The sequence below is a fragment of the Bombina bombina genome, chromosome 4 (genome assembly GCF_027579735.1).
Source record: "Bombina bombina isolate aBomBom1 chromosome 4, aBomBom1.pri, whole genome shotgun sequence".
Lineage (NCBI taxonomy): Eukaryota > Metazoa > Chordata > Amphibia > Anura > Bombinatoridae > Bombina > Bombina bombina.
Genome location: NC_069502.1, coordinates 636402686 through 636425364, shown reverse-complemented (window position 1 = coordinate 636425364; position 22679 = coordinate 636402686).

Here is a 22679-nt window from a genome sequence, read left to right as displayed (position 1 = left end):
AGATTACCGATCAATATTTTGGAACTCCGTGCAATTTTCAGAGCTCTTCAGTCTTGGCCTCTTTTGAAGAGAGAATCGTTCATTTGTTTTCAGACAGACATTGTCACAACTGTGGCATACATCAATCATCAAGGAGGGACTCACAGTCCTCTGGCTATGAAAGAAGTATCTCGAATTCTGGTTTGGGCGGAATCCAGCTCCTGTCTAATCTCTGCGGTTCATATCCCAGGTATAGACAATTGGGAAGCGGATTATCTCAGTCGCCAAACGTTGCATCCGGGCGAATGGTCTCTTCACCCAGAGGTATTTCTTCAGATTGTTCAAATTTGGGAACTTCCAGAAATAGATCTGATGGCGTCTCATCTAAACAAGAAACTTCCCAGGTATCTGTCCAGATCCCGGGATCCTCATTCGGAGGCAGTGGATGCATTATCACTTCCTTGGAAGTATCATCCTGCCTATATCTTTCCGCCTCTAGTTCTTCTTCCAAGAGTAATCTCCAAGATTCTGAAGGAATGCTCGTTTGTTCTGCTGGTAGCTCCGGCATGGCCTCACAGGTTTTGGTATGCGGATCTTGTCCGGATGGCCTCTTGCCAACCGTGGTCTCTTCCGTTAAGACCAGACCTTCTGTCACAAGGTCCTTTTTTCCATCAGGATCTCAAATCCTTAAATTTAAAGGTATGGAGATTGAACGCTTGATTCTTGGTCAAAGAGGTTTCTCTGACTCTGTGATTAATACTATGTTACAGGCTCGTAAATCTGTATCTAGAGAGATATATTATAGAGTCTGGAAGACTTATATTTCTTGGTGTCTTTCTCATAATTTTTCTTGGCATTCTTTTAGAATACCGAGAATTTTACAGTTTCTTCAGGATGGTTTAGATAAGGGTTTGTCCGCAAGTTCCTTGAAAGGACAAATCTCTGCTCTTTCTGTTCTTTTTCACAGAAAGATTGCTAGTCTTCCTGATATTCATTGTTTTGTACAAGCTTTGGTTCGTATAAAACCTGTCATTAATTCAATTTCTCCTCCTTGGAGTTTGAATTTGGTTCTGGGGGCTCTTCAAGCTCCTCCTTTTGAACCAATGCATTCATTGGACATTAAATTACTTTCTTGGAAAGTTTTGTTCCTTTTGGCGATCTCTTCTGCCAGAAGAGTCTCTGAATTATCTGCTCTTTCTTGTGAGTCTCCTTTTCTGATTTTTCATCAGGATAAGGCGGTGTTGCGAACTTCTTTTCAATTTTTACCTAAGGTTGTGAATTCCAACAACATTAGTAGAGAAATTGTGGTTCCTTCATTATGTCCTAATCCTAAGAATTCTAAGGAGAAATCGTTGCATTCTTTGGATGTTGTTAGAGCTTTGAAATATTATGTTGAAGCTACTAAGTCTTTCCGAAAGACTTCTAGTCTATTTGTTATCTTTTCCGGTTCTAGAAAAGGCCAGAAAGCTTCTGCCATTTCTTTGGCATCTTGGTTGAAATCTTTAATTCATCTTGCCTATGTTGAGTCGGGTAAAACTCCGCCTCAAAGGATTACAGCTCATTCTACTAGGTCAGTTTCTACTTCCTGGGCGTTTAGGAATGAAGCTTCGGTTGATCAGATTTGCAAAGCAGCAACTTGGTCCTCTTTGCATACTTTTACTAAATTCTACCATTTTGATGTGTTTTCTTCTTCTGAAGCAGTTTTTGGTAGAAAAGTACTTCAGGCAGCGGTTTCAGTTTGAATCTTCTGCTTATGTTTTCATTAAACTTTATTTTGGGTGTGGATTATTTTCAGCAGGAATTGGCTGTCTTTATTTTATCCCTCCCTCTCTAGTGACTCTTGCGTGGAAAGATCCACATCTTGGGTAGTCATTATCCCATACGTCACTAGCTCATGGACTCTTGCTAATTACATGAAAGAAAACATAATTTATGTAAGAACTTACCTGATAAATTCATTTCTTTCATATTAGCAAGAGTCCATGAGGCCCACCCTTTTTTGTGGTGGTTATGATTTTTTTGTATAAAGCACAATTATTCCAATTCCTTATTTTATATGCTTTCGCACTTTTTTCTTATCACCCCACTTCTTGGCTATTCGTTAAACTGATTTGTGGGTGTGGTGAGGGGTGTATTTGTAGGCATTTTGAGGTTTGGGAAACTTTGCCCCTCCTGGTAGGAATGTATATCCCATACGTCACTAGCTCATGGACTCTTGCTAATATGAAAGAAATGAATTTATCAGGTAAGTTCTTACATAAATTATGTTTTTTACATTTCTGTGGTGTTTAGCTGTAATTTTCCTCTTACTCATTTACTGTACCCACACATATTATATACCATTTTCTCGCCATTAAATGGACTTTCTAAAGATACCATTATTTTCATCATATCTTATAATTTACTTTAAAAAAATATATAAAATATGAGGAAAACATGGAAAAAACACAGTTTTTCTAAATTTGACCCCCCAAAATCTGTTACACATCTACAACCACCCAAAAATACCCATGCTAAATAGTTTCTAGATTTTGTCCTGAGTTTAGAAATGCCCAATGTTTACATGTTCTTTGCTTTTTTTTTGCAAGTTATAGGGCAAAAAGTATAAGTAGCACTTTGCTATTTCCAAACCACTTTTTTTTCAAAATTAGCGCTAGTTACTTTGGGACACTGATATCTTTCAGGAATCCCTGAATATCCCTTGACATGTATATATTTTTTTTAGAAGACATCCCAAAGTATTGATCTAGGCCCATTTTGGTATAATTCATGCCACCATTTCACCGCCAAATGCGATCAAATAAAAAGAATCGTTCACTTTTTCACAATTTTTTTCACAAACGTTAGGTTTCTCACTGAAATTATTTACAAACAACTTGTGCAATTATGGCATAAATGGTTGTAAATGCTTCTCTGGGATCCCCTTTGTTCAGAAATAGCAGACATATATGGCTTTGGCATTGCTTTTTGGTAATTAGAAGGCCGCTAAATGCCACTGCACACCACACGTGTATTATGCCCAGCAGTGAAGGGGTTAATTAGGGAGCATGTAGGGAGCTTCTAGGGTTAATTTTAGCTTTAGTGTAGTGTAGTTGACAACCCCAAGTATTGATCTAGGCCCATTTTCGTATATTTCATGCCACCATTTCACCACCAAATGCGATCAAATTAAAAAAAATCGTTCACTTTTTCACAAACATTTTCACAAACTTTAGGTCTCTCACTGAAATTATTTACAAACAGCTTGTGCAATTATGGCACAAATGGTTGTAAATGCTTCTCTGGGATCCCCTTTGTTCAGAAATAGCAGACATATATGGCTTTGGCGTTGCTTTTTAGTAAATAGAAGGCCGCTAAATACACGTGTATTATGGCTAGCAGTTAAGGGGTTAATTAGGTAGCTTGTAGGGAGCTTGCAGGGTTAATTTTAGCTTTAGTGTAGAGATCAGCCTCCCATCTGACACATCACACCCCCTGATCCCTCCCAAACAGATCTCTTCCCTCCCCCACCCCACAATTGTCTCCGCCATCTTAAGTACTGGCAGAAAGTCTGCCAGTACTAAAATAAAAGGTATCTTTAAATTTGTTTTTATTTTATTTTTAACATATTTACATATGCTGCTGTGTAGAATCCCCCCTTAGCCCTCAACCTCCCTGATTCCCCCCCCCCCCAAACAGCTCTCTAACCCTCCCTCTCTACCTTATTGGGAACCATCTTGGGTACTGGCAGCTGTCTGGCAGTACCCAGTTTACAAAAAAGTTTTTTCTTATTTATTGTTATTTTTCTGTTGTGTAGCTTCCCCCCCACAAGATTAACCCCCCACCCCCTCCTAGCTCCCTTAGATTCTTTTTATATGCCTTACCTCCCCCCTCTCTCCCACTTTTCTTATAAAAAAAAAAAATTCTGTAGTGTAGCGGTTCCTAGCCACTTCCGCTCCGTGCACGTGCCGGCCCTCCCCTGCACGTGCCGGCCCTCCCCTGCATGTGCGCACATCCGTTCGCGCCCCCGGCTACCCCACCCACGATCCCACCCCCTCTTGCATCAGCCATGCATCGATCGTCGGCTTCCACCCACCAACGAGTGGCTCTCTCTGCATCGGATGGCTAAGTATTGTTATTGCAGGATGCCTCGATATCGAGGCATCACTGCAATAACCGGAAAGCAGCTGGAAGCGATCAGGATCGCTTCAAGCGTTAGTTTTACCGGCGGACGTACCAGGTACGTCCATTGTCATTAAGTGACAATTTTTGAGTGATGTACCTGGTACGTCCATTATCATTAAGGGGTTAAAATAAATCTAAATAAATATTACAATTAATACCTAAATAATTCCTATTTAAAACTAAATACTTACCTGTAAAATAAACCCTAAGCGAACTACAATATAACTAAAATATAACTAATAGTTACATTGTAGCTTGCTTAGGTTTTATTTTTATTTTACAGGTAAGTTTGTATTTATTTTAACTAGGTAGACTAGTTAGTAAATAGTTAACTATTTATTAGCTACCTAGTTAAAATAAATACAAAGTTACCTGTAAAATAAAACCAAACCTGAGTTACATTAAAACCTAAACTTACACTAAAATTAAATAAATTACATTAATTAAATACAATTAACAAAATTACAAAAAAATATACACTAAATTACACAAAATAAAAAAGAAATGATCAAATATTTAAACGAATTACACCTAATCTAATAGCCCTATAAAAAAAAACGCCCCCCCAAAATAAAAAAAAAGCCTAGCCTAAACTAAACTTCCAATAGCCCTTAAAAGGGCCTTTTGCGGGGCATTGGCCCAAATAAATCAGCTCTTTTACCTGTAAAAAAAATACAAACAACCCACCAACAGTAAAACCCACCACCCACACAACCAAAGGGCATTGCCCTTAAAAGGGCATTTAGCTCTTTTTCAGCCCAAACCCTAAGCTAAAAATAAAACGCACCCAATAAAAAAAAACTAACACTAACCCCCGAAGATCCACTTACAGTTTTTGAAGACCGGACATCCATCCTCAACGAAGCCGGGAGAAGTCTTCAAGCGGCAAGAAGTCCTCAACAAAACTTTGAGAAGTCTTCATCCAAGCGGCTAGAAGTGGTCCTCCAGACGGGCAGAAGTCTTCATCCAGACGGCATCTTCTATCTCCATCTTCAAGACATCTGATTGGTACAGCTAATAGAATGCAAGCTCAATCCTATTGGCTGATTGAATCAGCCAATAGGATTGAAGCTCAATCCTATTGGCTGATTGCATCAGCCAATAGGATTTTTTCACCTTTAATTCCGATTGGCTGATAGAATTCTATCAGCCAATCGGAATTCAAGGGACGCCATCTTGGTTGATGTCCCTTAAAGGAACCTTCATTCTTGAAGAGCCATTGGAAGAAGAGGATGCTCCGACGTTGGAAGAAGAGGATGCTCTGCGCCAGGTGGTCTTGAAGATGGAGCCGCTCCGCGTCAGAAGGATGAAGATAGAAGATGCCGTCTGGATGAAGATTTCTGACCATCTGGAGGACCACTTCTTGCCGCTTGGATGAAGACTTCTCCCGGCTTCATTGAGGACTTCTTGCCGCTTGGATGAAGACTTCTCCCGACTTCGTTGAGGATGGATGTCCGGTCTTTAAAAACTGTAAGTGGATGTTCGGGGGTTAGTGTTAGGTTTTTTAAAAGGGTTTATTGGGTGGGTTTTATTTTTAGCATAGGGTTTGGGCTGAAAAAGAGCAAAATGCCCAAAAAGCTGATTTCTTTGGGGCAATGCCCCGCAAAAAAAAAGTGTTTATTTTTTTTTGTAATTTAGTTAATTGTATTTAATTAATGTAATTTATTTAATTTTAGTGTAAGGTTAGGTTTTAGTGTAACTCAGGTTAGGTTTTATTTTTATTTTAACTAGGTAGCTAGTAAATAGTTAATTACTATTTAGTAACGATTCTACCTAGTTAAAATAAATACAAACTTGCCTGTAAAATAAAAATAAACCCTAAGCTAGCTACAATGTAACTATTAGTTTTATTGTAGCTAGCCTAGGGTTTATTTTACAGGTAAGTATTTAGTTTTAAATAGGAATTATTTAGGTATTAATTGTAATTTTTATTTAGATTTATTTTAATTATGTTAAAGTTAGTGGGTGTTAGGGTTAGATTTAGGGTTAGGTTGGATTAGGGGTTAATAAGTGTAATGTAGGTGTCGGCAATGTCAGGGGTGGCAGATTAGGGGTGTTTAGACTCTGGGTTTATGTTAGGATGTTAGGTGTAAACATAACTTTTCTTTCCCCTTAGGAATCAATGGGGCTGCTCCTTTATTGCAGGTGTTAGGCTTTTTTTTAGCCGGCTCTCCCTATTGATGTCTATGGGGAAATCGTGCACGAGCACGTAAAACCAGCTCAAAGCAGCGCTGGTATTTGGGTGCGGTATGAAGCTCAATTTTTCTCAACGCTGACATATTGCCTGCTAACACAGGTTTTTGCAAACCTGTAATAGCAGCACTAAAGGGAGGTGAGCGGTGGAAATAACTTGCAAGTTAGTACCGAGCCACCCATAACGCAAAACTCGTAATCTAGCTGTATGTTTGATATTATTTCTGTATTGTTTGATAGCACTAAATCCACCATAGCTTAAAGGGACAGTCAAGTCCAAAAAAAAGTTCATGATTTTAATAGGGAATGTAATTTTAAACAACTTTCCAATTTACTTTTATCACCAATTTTGCTTTATTCTCTTCATATTCTTAGTTGAAAGCTAATTCTAGGAGGTTCATATGCTAATTTCTTAGACATTGAAGACTGCCTCTAATCTAAATGCATTTTGACCATTAGAGGGCATTAGTTCATGTGTTTCATATAGATAACATTGAGCTCATGCACGAGAAGTTACCCTGGAACCAGCACTGATTGGCTAAAATGTCAGTCTGTCAAAATAACTGAAATAAGGGGGCAGTCTTCAGAGGCTTAGATACAAGGTAATCACAGAGGTTAAAAGTATATTAATATACCAGTGTTGGTTATCCAAAACTGGGGAATGGGTAATAAAGGGATTATCTTTCTTTTTAAACAACAAAAATTCTGGTGTTGACTGTCCCTTTAAGTTCTAGTTGGCTCCCCTATTAACTGTGACATGCTAGTTTAATAAGCTCAGTTTATTTTGGGGTAGTTAAAATATCCCCTAATTACAACACTGGCATTATTAGCAGCCTTTTCTATTTGCATTAGCAGTTGAGTTACCTCAATGTCACTAATGTTGGGGGGGGGGGGGAGTTTTTTTTTAGCAATGTTCCTATTTTTTAGGAATTATTTCCCCACTCTTTATTTCAACCCACAGTGTCTCTACATTATCACTAGTATCATCATAAATATATTCCCTTGTTGTAGATTTAAGGTCAGGTTTAATGTACATGCTCCTCTTCTGTTAATGGAGGAATGTTTTGTTAGGCAGAACAGCCCTCTCTGACATTTGCACCCCTGAACCGATATCCCCAACATCTTCACTCAATCTTGTAAATCTATTGGGGTGTACCAGCTCAGAACTGTCCTGTCTCTTCTGCTTACTCCTACTTCCCCTTCTAACTGTGACCCAGCTACTTCCTTGAGTATTTCAATCTGAATCCCTTCCATTCCCACTGCTAGAACCATGAACAACCTGCTCAGTCATCTTCATTTCAAGCGTTTGAATATCACGCAGTGTTGCAATTTGTTCCTCCAGAACTCTAATGTAAGCTTCTTAAGAGACAATATGCTTACACTTAGAGGCTGCTCCAGTGATGCAAACATATAGCAAGCTGTACACTGAAAAAGATTCTCACACAATCTTACTTAAAAGGTTTAAGTTACAATATGAATATAAATATAAAAGATTTATATGCACCCTTGGTTGCACTTACTCCCTTAGTGCTCAAACTCTATATTCAAAGGGACAGTCTAGTCAAAATAAAATGTTCATAAATCAGAAAGTGCTTGCAATTTTAAACAACTTTCCAATGTACTTTTATCATCAAATTTGCATTATTCTCTTGGTATTTTTTGTTGAAAGTTAAACTAAGGTAGGCTCATATGCTAATTTCTAAGCCTTTGAAAGCCACCTCTTACCTCAGTGTGTTTTTCACAGCTAGACAGCAATAGTTAATGTGTGTCATATATATACACATTGTGCTCAATCCCATGGAGTTATTTATGAGTCAGCACTGATTGTCTACAATGCAAGTCTGTCAAAAGAACTGAGATAAGGGGGCAGTCTGCAGAGGCTTAGATACAAGGTAATCACAGAGGTCAAAAGTATATTTATATAACCATGTTGGTTATGCAAAACTGGAGAATGGGTAATAAAGGGATGATATATTTTTTTAACAATAAAAATTCTAGAGTAGGCTGTCCCCTTAAGAAGAGAAACTTACTTAAAATAGAGAAATAAAGGCGCACTTATTCGTCCCTGTCCATCTGGCTTCTCTGGTGGGCAGCAATCCACTGCCCTCATTTAACATTGCAAATGAGCGCTCCTTTGCACCCGCATGCAACCCCAAAACTGGCTTAGAGGGAACACTGCTCACCACCTAAATCCCAGCGGCCATCTTGGATGATAGTATTGAGGAAAAGACTCTACAGCTACTGTGATCTCCACACTACCTACTGCTCAGACACCTACTTAACATCTTATTTAGAGTATTTCTGTTCTGTTATGCTTACCTTAGAAGTTGATCTTGTCAACTAAGACTTTATAGTCATACCTAGAAAATAATTACAGAGAATAGACACTCTTGTTTGCCCTATTAACAGTTATTCCTATTAGTAACCTGTCCCTAATTACTCCACTAACAAACCCATTTTAGACTAGTTAAACTTGATCAATTTCCTTAGATTGATTTATTTCCCCCAACCACTAAACTTGATACCTGTGACCCTTGGTGACACAGTCAGTAATACGTTCTAAAACAATGTTTTCTATGTTTTATGTTTATTGTTATATTGTTGATTACTTTATTTCGCTCACTTCCATTAGATATAGCAGAGGGATTTATGATGTGTGCTCTCTTCTTCTCTTCTCGGCCTTTCCTTCTTTACTTTATGGGCATTGGGAAATGGGGGATTCCTATCCCTAATCAAATCACACAAAAAAGGGTAAGACAACTTTTCTTTATACACATTTTCAATCTATCACCTATACCCATGGTTAGTCACACTCTCAACATTTTATCCCAAAACACCAAAGGTTTAATCTTGCCCACAAAGAAATCCATAGCATTAAGCTGGTTCCATAATCTTTCTCCAAGAAACACACTTCCGGGATAAGGCTGAACCCAAATTCACATCCAGAAGGGAGAATATTGAAACTAGTGGGACTAATATTTAATAGACGCCCCAAATATACCCCATTTATACCCTATATACGCCCCAAATTCAAATAAAACAACCTTTTTAAAAAAACTCATCTCCCTTGTCAAATGAAATAGGAAGGGAACCCTTATAGTTGGAGGAGATTTAAATGTCATCTTAGATCCCATTCTAGATTATTCAAAACTAGATCTTACTCCTCCTACAAACCCCTAATATTTTGTATCAATGCATCAAACAGCTAGTCCTTGTAAACCCCTGGAAAATACAGCATCCTACACAAAGAAATGTACACCTTTTATTCCAACCCATGGTCTGAATACACACATATTGATTACCTATTAATAGACCAAACCATCTTAATTCTCACTAATGATCCTGATATACGGTTGCACTATTGCTCAGTTTCTTTGTCATTAGATTGGCCAGATGCTCCAATCACTCCATTCATTTGGAGACTTGATGAATCGCTACTTAGATACCTACCGACACAAAGCAGTCATGTGAGGTAAAAGCCTTAAACAAAAGGCTACTTTAAAAAAAATACATGAAATAAAACACACGCTTGCTAACTTCACAATTGTTAGATTTAGAACTAAAACATAACAATTTCCCAAATGATTTGGAGGTATTTGCCTCCCTCTTATCCATCAGAAAAGAACTGAACTATGTTTTCAATAAAGAAGCACAGAGTAAGTTTGCATTATACCTTTAAAAACTATATATTTTTATGAAGGAAATAGAGCTGTCCCGATATTATCCAGAGCATTGAAAACAAAAACTGCAAATTTATATATTCAGAAATTGAAATATTGATGACCTATTAATAGACCAAACCAGCTTAATTCTCACTAACTACAGATGATTCTTATGTTTATGATAGGAAGGGTATAGCCTATTCCCTTACGGCTAGATTTGGAGTTTTGTCTGTAACGACCCGAAAAACTAACGCCGGCTTTTTTCTGGCCGCACCATAAAAATAACTCTGGTATTGAGAGTCCACATAAAGGCTGCGTTAGGCTCCAAAAAAGGAGCGTAGAGCATTTTTAACGCAGCTTCAACTCTCGATACCAGAGTTGCTTACGCAAGCGGCCAGCCTCAAAAACGTGCTCGTGCACGATTCTCCCATAGGAAACAATGGGGCTGTTTGAGCTGAAAAAAAACCTAACACCTGCAAAAAAGCCGCGTTAAGCTCCTAACGCAGCCCCATTGTTTGCTATGGGGAAACACTTCCTACGTCTGCACCTAACACTTTAACATGTACCCGAGTCTAAACACCCCTAACCTTACACTTATTAACCCCTAATCTGCCGCCCCCGCTATCGCTGACCCCTGCATATTATTATTAACCCCTAATCTGCCGCTCCGTAAACCGCCGCTACTTACATTATCCTTATGTACCCCTAATCTGCTGCCCTAACATCGCCGACCCCTATATTATATTTATTAACCCCTAATCTGCCCCCCACAACGTCGCCTCCACCTGCCTACACTTATTAACCCCTAATCTGCCGACCGGACCTGAGCGCTACTATAATAAAGTTATTAACCCCTAATCCGCCTCACTAACCCTATAATAAATAGTATTAACCCCTAATCTGCCCTCCCTAACATCGCCGACACCTAACTTCAATTATTAACCCCTAATCTGCCGACCCAATCTCGCCGTTATTCTAATAAATGTATTAACCCCTAAAGCTAAGTCTAACCCTAACACTAACACCCCCCTAAATTAAATATAATTTACATCTAACGAAATTAATTATCTCTTATTAAATAAATTATTCCTATTTAAAGCTAAATACTTACCTGTAAAATAAATCCTAATATAGCTACAATATAAATTATAATTATATTATAGCTATTTTAGGATTAATATTTATTTGACAGGCAACTTTGTAATTATTTTAACCAGGTACAATAGCTATTAAATAGTTAAGAACTATTTAATAGCTACCTAGTTAAAATAATTACAAAATTACCTGTAAAATAAATCCTAACCTAAGTTACAATTAAACCTAACACTATACTATCATTAAATTAATTAAATAAAATACCTACAATTACCTACAATTAAACCTAACACTACACTATCAATAAATAAATTAAATACAATTCCTACAAATAACTACAATGAAATAAACTAACTAAAGTACAAAAAATAAAAAAGAAGTAAGTTACAAAAAATAAAAAAATATTTACAAACATAAGAAAAATATTACAACAATTTTAAACTAATTACACCTACTCTAAGCCCCCTAATAAAACAACAAAGACCCCCAAAATAAAAAATGCCCTACCCTATTCTAAATTACTAAAGTTCAAAGCTCTTTTACCTTACCAGCCCTGAACAGGGCCCTTTGCGGGGCATGCCCCAAGAAGTTCAGCTCTTTTGCTTGTAAAAAAAAACATACAATACCCCCCCCCAACATTACAACCCACCACCCACATACCCCTAATCTAACCCAAACCCCCCTTAAATAAACCTAACACTAAGCCCCTGAAGATCTTCCTACCTTATCTTCACCCTGCCAGGTTCACCGATCCGTCCTGAAGAGCTCCTCCGATGTCCTGATCCAAGCCCAAGCGGGGGGCTGAAGAGGTCCATGATCCGGCTGAAGTCTTCATCCAAGCGGGAGCTGAAGAGGTCCATGATCCGGCTGAAGTCTTCATCCAAGCGGGAGCTGAAGAGGTCCATGATCCGGATGAAGTCTTCTATCAACGGCATCTTCAACCTTCTTTCTTCCGGATCCATCTTGCAGACCTCCGACGCGGAACATCCTGCTGGCCCGACGGACTAACGACGAATGAAGGCTCCTTTAAGGGACGTCATCCAAGATGGCGTCCCTCGAATTCCGATTGGCTGATAGGATTCTATCAGCCAATCGGAATTAAGGTAGGAAAATTCTGATTGGCTGATGGAATCAGCCAATCAGATTCAAGTTCAATCCGATTGGCTGATTCAATCAGCCAATCAGATTGAGCTCGCAATCTATTGGCTGTTCCGATCAGCCAATAGAATGCGAGCTCAATCTGATTGACTGATTGGATCAGCCAATCGGATTGAACTTGATTCTGATTGGCTGATTCCATCAGCCAATCAGAATATTCCTACCTTAATTCCGATTGGCTGATAGAATCCTATCAGCCAATCGGAATTCGAGGGACGCCATCTTGGATGACGTCCCTTAAAGGAACCGTCATTCGTCGTTAGTCCGTCGGGCCAGCAGGATGTTCCGCGTCGGAGGTCTGCAAGATGGATCCGGAAGAAAGAAGATTGAAGATGCCGTTGATAGAAGACTTCATCCGGATCATGGACCTCTTCAGCTCCCGCTTGGATGAAGACTTCATCCGGATCATGGACCTCTTCAGCTCCCGCTTGGATGAAGACTTCAGCCGGATCATGGACCTCTTCAGCCCCCCGCTTGGGCTTGGATCAGGACATCGGAGGAGCTCTTCTGGACAGATCGTTGAACCCGGTGAGGTGAAGACAAGGTAGGAAGATCTTCAGGGGCTTAGTGTTAGGTTTATTTAAGGGGGGTTTGGGTTAGATTAGGGGTATGTGGGTGGTGGGTTGTAATGTTGGGGGGCTTGGGTATTGTATTTTTTTTTTACAGGCAAAAGAGCTGAACTTCTTGGGGCATGCCCCGCAAAGGGCCCTGTTCAGGGCTGGTAAGGTAAAAGAGCTTTGAACTTTAGTTATTTAGAATAGGGTAGGGCATTTTTTTATTTTGGGGGGCTTTGTTATTTTATTAGGGGGCTTAGAGTAGGTGTAATTAGTTTAAAATTGTTGCAATATTTTTCTTATGTTTGTAAATATTTTTTATTTTTTGTAACTTAGTTCTTTTTTATTTTTTTGTACTTTAGCAAGTTTATTTAATTGTATTTATTTGTCGGAATTGTATTTAATGAATTTATTGATAGTGTAGTGTTAGGTTAATTGTAGGTAATTGTAGGTAGTTTATTTAATTAATTTATTGATAGTATAATGTTAGGTTTAATTGTAACTTAGGTTAGGATTTCTTTTACAGGTAAATTTGTAATTATTTTAACTATTTTAGCTATTAAATAGTTCTTAACTATTTAATAGCTATTGTACCTGGTTAAAATAAATACAAAGTTACCTGTAAAATAAATATTAATCCTAAAATAGCTATAATATAATTATAATTTATATTGTAGCTATATTAGGATTTATTTTACAGGTAAGTATTTAGCTTTAAATAGGAATAATTTATTTAATAAGAGATAATTAATTTCGTTAGATTAAAATTATATTTAATTTAGGGGGGTGTTAGTGTTAGGGTTAGACTTAGCTTTAGGGGTTAATACATTTATTAGAATAGTGGTGAGCGCCGGTCGGCAGATTAGGGGTTAATAATTGAAGTTAGGTGTCGGCGATGTTAGGGAGGGCAGATTAGGGGTTAATACTATTTATTATAGGGTTAGTGAGGCGGATTAGGGGTTAATAACTTTATTATAGTAGCGCTCAGGTCCGCTCGGCAGATTAGGGGTTAATAAGTGTAGGCAGGTGGAGGCGACGTTGAGGGGGGCAGATTAGGGGTTAATAAATATAATATAGGGGTCGGCGGTGTTAGGGGCAGCAGATTAGGGGTACATAAGGATAACGTAGGTGGCGGCGCTTTGCGGTCGGCAGATTAGGGGTTAATAAGTGTAGGTAGGTGGAGGCGACGTTGTGGGGGGCAGGTTAGGGGTTAATAAATATAATACAGGGGTCGGCGGTGTTAGGGGCAGCAGATTAGGGGTACATAAGGATAACGTAGGTGGCGGTCGGCAGATTAGGGGTTAAAAAAAATTATTCGAGTGTCGGCGATGTGGGGGGACCTCGGTTTAGGGGTGCATAGGTAGTTTATGGGTGTTAATGTACTTTAGAGCACAGTAGTTAAGAGCTTTATAAACCGGCGTTAGCCCAGAAAGCTCTTAACTACTGACTTTTTTCCTGTGCTGGAGTTTTGTCGTTAGATGTCTAACGCTCACTTCAGAAACGACTCTAAATACCGGAGTTAGAAAGATCCCATTGAAAAGATAGGATACGCAATTTACGTAAGGGGATCTGCGGTATGGAAAAGTCGCGGATGAAAAGTGAGCGTTAGACCCTATTTTGAGTGACTCCAAATACCGGCGGTAGCCTAAAACCAGCGTTAGGAGCCTCTAACGCTGGTTTTCACGGCTAACGCCAAACTCCAAATCTAGGTCTTAGTGATTTACATTGCCTGCTCTATAATTTGCAAACAGATTCCTCATTAGAGCACCTAGCACAGATAATGCATTACCTTAAAGAAGCTAACATTAAACACACAAACTTTTGACCGCACAAGCGGATTCTTTAGATGACCCTATTACCTTTTCTGAAATGAAAACAGCTATCAAAGACCTTCCCACAGTGAAAAGCCCTGGACCTGATGGTCTCTCAAACTTTTACTATAAAACATTTAAGGACACCCTAGCACCACACATTCTCTCCCTTTTCCACTCACTAGACGAAGGGCAATCCTCCCCAAATATGTTAGAGGCTCATATATCTGTTATTTTAAAAGTAAATAAATACTAGCAAAACACATTAATACAGTTCTTAATTATATAATCCACACAGACCAAGAGGCCTACTTATCAAGCAGTCAACTTTCTTGCATTCGCCGGCACCAATACGCTCGCCTGACATCGCCTAACATCACAGCCGTGGACCTGAATACTCTCTCCATATTTATATAAAAAGCTGTCAAAAAGCCGCGCACCAAGTACGGGGCAATAAGCAGCGGACTGTTGTTAACTAAACAGTCATCGATCTTGCTGCTATTCGGCTTTTTCACAGCTTTATGTATACCCTGTCACTAAACACTGCCACTATACTAAAATGTTTAACCCCTATCCCGCCGCTCCCGGACCCTGCCACAACTAAATAAAGTTATCAACCCCTATCCCACCGCTCCCGGACCCTGCCGCAACTAAATAAAGTTATTAACCCCTATCCCGCCGCACCCGGAGCCCACCGCAACTCTAATAAATGTATTAACCCCTATACCGCTGCTGCCAGAGCCCACCGCAACTCTAATAAATGTATTAACCCCTATCCCGCCACTCCCGGACCCTGCTGCAACTAAATAAAGTTATTAACCCCTATTCCGCCGCTCCCTGACACTGCCGCAACTAACTAAATATATTAACCCCTAAACCTCTGGCCTCCCCCATCACTACCACTTACTAAACCTATTAACCCCTAAACCTCCAGCCCCCCACATCGCCATAAACTAAATTAACCTATTAACCCCTAAACCTAACAACCCGCTAACTTTATATTAAATGTTAACTCATCCCTATCTTATAATAAATTAAAACTTACCTTTAGAATTAAATTAAACTATATTAAACTAATAATTAATCTACCCTAACTGTTATACTAAAATTACATTAAACTATATTAAACTATTAATTAATCTACCCTAATTATTATACTAAAATTATAATAAACAATATTAAACTAATAATTAGTCTACCCTAACTTTTATACTAAAATTACATTAAACTACAAATTAAATTAACTATATTATATATTTAAAAACCTAACCCTACTCAAATAACAACTAAGGTACACAAAATAACAAACACTGTTACACAAAAAAAATAAACACTAAGTTACACAAAATAAAAAATAAATGATCAAATATTTAAACTAATTACACCTAATCTAAGAGCCCTATGAAAATAAAAAAGCTCCCCCAAAATAAAAATAAAATCCTAGCCTACAATAAACTACCAATGGCCCTTAAAAGGGCCTTTTGCGGGGCATTGCCCCAAAGAAATCAGCTCTTTTACCTGTAAAAAAAAATACAAATACCCCCCAAACAGTAAAACCGACCACCCACACAACTAATCCCCCAAATAAAAACCTAATCTAAAAAAACCTAAACTCCCCATTGCGCTGAAAAGGGCATTTGGATGGGCATTGCCCTTAAAAGGGCATTTAGCTCTTTTTCAAAAGCCCAAACCCTAATCTAAAATTAAAACCCACCCAATAAACCCTTAAAAAAGCCTTACACTAACCCCCAAAGATCCACTTACTGTTTCTGAAGAGCCGACATCCATCCTCAACGAAGCTGCAGAAGTCCTCATCGAAGCGGCCGAAGTCTTCATCCAAGCCCGCAGAAGACTTCATCCAGATGTCATCTTCTATCTTTATCCATCCGGCGCGGAGCGGTTCCATCTTCAAGACATCCAACGCGGAGCATCCTCTTCTTACGACGTCTTCTTCCGAATGAAGGTTCCTTTAAATGACGTTATCTAAGATGGCATCCCTTAGATTCCGATTGGCTGATAGAATTCTATCAGCCGATCGGAAATTAAGGTGGAAAAAATCCTATTGGCTGTTGCAATCAGCCAATAGGATTGAGCATCCAATTAGCCAATAGGATTGAGCTCGCATTCTATTGGCGAGCTCAATCCTCATCGAAGCGGCCGCTTCAATGAGGACTTCTGCCGCTTTTTTGAGGATGGATGACGGCTCTTCAGAAACAATAAGTGGATCTTTGGGGGTTAGTGTTAGGCTTTTTTAAGGGTTTATTGGGTGGGTTTTAATTTTAGATTACGGTTTGGGCTTTTGAAAAAGAGCTAAATGCTCTTTTAAGGGCAATGCCCATACAAATGCCTTTTTCAGGGCAATGGGGAGCTTAGGTTTTTTAGAATAGTTTTTTTTTGGGGGGGTTGGTTGTGTGGGTTGTGGGTTTTACTGTTGGGGGGGTATTTGTATTTTTTTTTTTACAGGTTAAAGAGCAGATTTCTTTGGGACAATGCCCCACAAAAGGTCCCTTTAAGGGCCATTGGTAGTTTATTGTAGGCTAGAGTTTTTTTTTATTTTGGGGGGCTTTTTTATTTTCATAGGGCTCTTAGATTAGGTGTAATTTTAAATAATTCATTTTTTATTTTGTGTAACTTAGTGTTTTTTTCTTTTTGGAACTTAGTGTTTATTTTTTTGTGTAACTTAGTGTTTGTTATTTTGTGTAACTTAGTTGTTAGTTTTTTGTAACTCTGTAATTTTTAATAGTAGATTTAAATTATTTGAGTAGGGTTAGGTTTTTTAAATATATAATATAGTTAATTTAATTATAATTTTAATATAATAGTTAGGGTAGATTAATTAATAGTTTAATATAGTTTAATGTAATTTTAGTCTAATAGTTAGGGTAGGTTAATTATTAGTTTAATATAGTTTAATTTAAATCTAAAGGTAAGTTTTAATTTATTATAAGATAGGGATGAGTTAATATTTAATGTACAGTTAGCGGGTTGTTAGGTTTAGGGGTTAATAGGTTAATTTAGTTTATGGCGATGTGGGGGACTGGCGGTTTGGGGGTTAATAGGTTTAGTAAGTGGTACTGATGTGGGAGGCCAGGGGTTTAGGGGTTAATAACTTTATTTAGTTGCGGTGGGCTCCGGGAGCAACGGGATAGGGGTTAATACTTTTATGTAGGTGGCGGCAGTGTCGGGCGGCAGATTAGGGGTTAATAAGTATAATGTAGGTGGCGGCGGTGGCGGGGCGGCAGATTAGGGGTGTTTAGACTCAGGGGTTATGTTAGGGTGTTAGGTGTGAACTTAACTTTTATTCTCCCAGGGCGGCGGATAGAAAAGCAGGTACGCTGGGCCGAAATAGTGGCGAGCGTACCTGTTAGATATTTGTTAACTAGCAAAAGTAGTCAGATAGTGCCGAATTTGCATTCAGAACATCTGTAATGACGTAAGCATCGATCTGTGTCGGACTGAGACCGGTGGATCGTATGTTACGTCACAGATTTCAACTTTTGCCGGTCTTTAGGCTTTGATTAATAGGCCTCCAAGTTGGCTTTGTTCAGCGTCTAGAAACAAGGGACAATATAATCAGAGACCTAACAATAAAGTCTTATGTAAAATCACAAAACATTTAATCCGTATTAACTGCTAACGATGCATAGAAGGCCTTGAAACGCACCAATTGGTCATTGTTAGGTTAAATGTTGGAGGCCTTTAGATTCAGCCCTAAAATAACAAATCGCAGCTTTAGCTTATACTCTTATCCTTCAGCTAAAGTGAAGGCAAATGGGGTACTGTCCCATTCTATCCCTATTAAAAATGGCTCTCAGCAAGGCTGTCCCCTCTCACCAATTCTATTTATCTTAGCTATGGAAATTTTAGAATCCTATATACGACAACATAAAAAGATAGAATCATCCATATAGGCCCCATGATTTTAAAATTGCTATGTATGCCAATTAAATTTTGTTTTTATTCACTTTGCCCCATCAATAAATCCCCAATGTACTAGCAGAAATAGATAGATTTGGGTAATTTTAAAATGTTGTGGATTAATATGCAAAAGTCAGAAATATTTAAATTTAACTCTATCCCAACAAGAATTGAACTCCTTGAGCACCATATGTCCCCTTCGGCTTAACCAGAAAGCTCTAAGAGACCTAGGGATATATCTTTCACCTATGCCTGTTATATTATTTGAAAAAAATTATGCAACCCTTCTTAATAATACCTTAAACGTGCCATCTCTGGGGGATCTATTGAGGATGTCTTTAACACTTTAGAAGCCCCCATCCTCTTGCCAAAACGATATATCCAGAGACTTCAGGGACAGATAAATTATTTTATTTGGGGAAAAAGTAAAGCGAAAATCAGTAAAAACAGCCTCAATAGATCCCCCAGAGATGGAGGGGGGCTAGGATTACCAAATATCAAACACTATTATGAGGCAGTGACTCTTCAGAGAATTCTAGAGTGGCACTGCTCCAGTGACTCAAAAGCATGGCTATTAATTGATCCTCGTGTCCTAAATGTTCCTGAAGTAGGTGCCACATGTTGGGTATCAAAAGAACTCTGACCCCCAAATTTCTCTCTACTAGAGGTCCACAGACACCCCATTCATGTTTGTGACACTATAGTTAAATCAAACAAACATATCACAACAAACAGACCCCCCCCCCCGTTTCCAATACCATTGAATGCAGAAATGACAGGAAGCTTGAATAGTGGTTTTCAACGATCACATGAATGGGATCATACTGTTCCTCTAGTAACATCTTTTTTTTTTGGAGGGGGTGGGGGACTAATAGCAGGGGACCAGCTTACAGAAACTGCTGGTGGTACATTTACTAGATGGCTCACTTTATTAAGAACTATACTTTAATATCCGACCTTCTCAGGACATTAACTCCTTTTTGAAAGTTGAATTGTTTTAAAGACCCTTGTCATTATCACACACATTTCTGAAAACCAAAAGTACTGCAATCCGACCCATATACACATATAGATTGAACACAGAGTTAAAATTAGATATAGCCTCAGAAGATTGGGAAAGTATTTTCAATAATATTTATAAGTCTTCTACCTCACCTCAACTTCTCAAACTCAACTATAAGGTTTTATTACATTGGTACCTAACTCTACTCAGGCTTAGTACAATTTATCCTGGAGCTTCCTGGAGTTTTTGGAAGGTTTTTGCAGAGACCATTAGTTTATTGCACATATGGCATGTCTTAATGTGGCAAAATCATTAACAAAAAAACAATCAGAGTCCCTTAAAAACACATGTCGATAGAAAGGGTTACAGAACTGTTGATACTAGTATGGTTTTTTAAGACGCAACAAAATGACTCTCCTTGCAGAGGTCACATTTCTATAGGAAGAGTCTATTAAGTCCTCAACTAACAGTACTACCCTGACTCAATCCTCTCAACACTGACCTCTTACATATAATATAATCCTTGAAGTTACTTTTTTTAAGGATTGTCATACAGATTTCACAGTAGAAATATGAAGAACCCTTTACATTTTGACATCTTTTTTTAAGATTTTAACTTTTTTTCTGCTCCACAAATTATCATGTACCTTAAATATAAGTTAAACAGTTTACATTTAATACAATTTTATTCTTTATATTTTAAGGATGATTTGTATGGCATAATGTAAAATTGCATCTTGCACCAGCAGATTTTTAACATCTACAGTATCTCACAAAAGTGTGTACACCCCTCACATTTTTAAAAATATTTTATTATATCTTTTCATGTGACAACACTGAAGAAATTGCACTTTGCTACAATGTAAAGTAGTGAGTGTACAGCCTGTATAACAGTGTAAATTTGCTGTCCCCTCAAAATAACTCAACACACAGCTATTAATGTCTAAACCGTTGGTAACACAAGTGGAAATATCCAAATTGGGCCCAAAGTGTCAATATTTTGTGTGGCCACCATTATTTTCCAGCACTGCCTTAACCCTCTTGGGCATGGAGTTCACCAGAGCTTCATAGGTTGCCACTGGAGTCCTCTTCCACTCCTTGATGACGAAATCACGGAGCTGGTGGATGTTAGAGACCTTGCCTTCCCCCACCTTCCATTTGAGGATGCCCCACAGATGCTCAATAGTGTTAAGGTCTGGAGACATGCTTGGCCAGTCCATCACCTTTACCCTCAGCTTCTTTAGCAAGGCAGTGGTCGTCTTGGAGGTGTATTTGGGGTCGGCCCAGTCTCCGAAGGGAGGGGATCATGCTCTGCTTCAGTATGTCACAGTACATGTTGGCATTCCTGGTTCCCTCAATAAACTGTAGCTCCCCAGTGCCGGCAGCACTCATGCAGGCCCAGACCATGACACCCCCACTACCATGCTTGACTGTAGGCAAGACACACTTGTCTTTGTACACCTTACCTGGTTGCCGCCACACACGTTTGACACCATCTGAACCAAATAAGTTTATCTTGGTCTCATCAGACCACAGGCCATGGTTCCACTAATCCATGTTCTTAGTCCACTTGCCTTCAGCAAACTGTTTGCAGGCTTTCTTGTGCATCTTCTGTAAAAGAGGCTTCCTTCTGGGATGACAGCCATGCAGACCAATTTGATGCAGTGTGCGGCGTATGGTCTGAGCACTGACAGGCTGACCACCACCCCTTCAACCTCTGCAGCAATGCTGGCAGCCCTCATATGTCTATTTCCCAAAGACAACCTCTGGATATGACGCTTAGCACGTGCACTCAACTTCTTTGGTTGACCATGGCGAGGCCTGTTCTGACTGGAACCTGTCCTGTGAAACTGCTGTATGGTCTTGCCCACTGTGCTGCAGCTCAGTTTCAGGGTCTTGGCAATCTTCTTATAGCTTAGGCCATCTTTATATAGAGCAACCATTCTTTTTTTTAAATCCTCAGAGAGTTCTTTGCCATGAGGTGCCATGTTGAACATCCAGTGACCAGTATAAGTGTGAGAGCGATAACACCAAATTTGACACACCTGCTCCCCATTCACACCTGAGACCTTGTAACACTAACGAGTCACATGACACCAGGGAGAGAAAATAGCTAATTGGGCCCAATTTGGACATTTCCACTTAGGGGTGTACTCACTTTTGTTGCCAACGGTTTAGACATTAATGGCTGTGTGTTGAGTTATTTTGAGGGGACAGCAAATTTGCACTGTTATACAGGCTGTACACTCACTACTTTACATTGTAGCAAAGTGTCATTTCTTCAGTGTTGTCACATGTAAGATAAAATACAATATTGACAAAAATGTGAGTGGTGTACTCACTTTTGTAAGATACTGTATTTGTATAAGACATGTGCATTTGTTTTTGGAAGAATAAAAGAAAATAACGAAAATGGCATTTTTGTTATTTTATTTGCTTTACCGAACAATAAAATGGCCAAAAATGAAAAAAATTCAAAAATAAAATAAGGCTTGTAAATTCAGATCATTCGTGACGATCCGAATGTGGAAGAAGAAGGCGGCTCGCACATTAAGATCTGTGCAAATCCAGACCTTAGTGTGTTAAAGTGTCACAAGAAGATATCCGGCTCTAAAAAGAGCCAAATGCCGAGAGCGGCCGCATTTGGATCATCACGAATGATCGGAATGCACATACCTAAATAAAATTGCTTTATTTATGGTTTTGTCAAGGATGGTACTTGTGCTGCTACTTTTTGAGTGGGTCAGTCACAAATAATTATTTTCATGTAACACTGGCTGAAGGTCATGACCCAAACAATTGAAACAGACTGGCAGTTGTTCTATTAGTTTGGTGGCTGTGGCTGAGAATGATTCAACAAAGGAAGCCACTTTTTGAGTGGTGGGGTGCCACTGCACCACTGCTAGTACCAGCCAGTGAACCAACATGCCACCCCCCTGACTTTAACAGTACTGATGGTGGTGGTGGCAGTGGCAGAGGGTTGCACAATTGCATGTGTTGTTGTAGCTGTGTAGGTGCTAATACTGATGTTTTTGTGGCTCCTGTTGTTGCTGGGGAAGGAAAGGGCATCTATGCTTTGAGGGGGTAGGGCCCTTCTTTGCGAAATTATTTCTCAACATTTTTTTTTAATTAAATATAAACG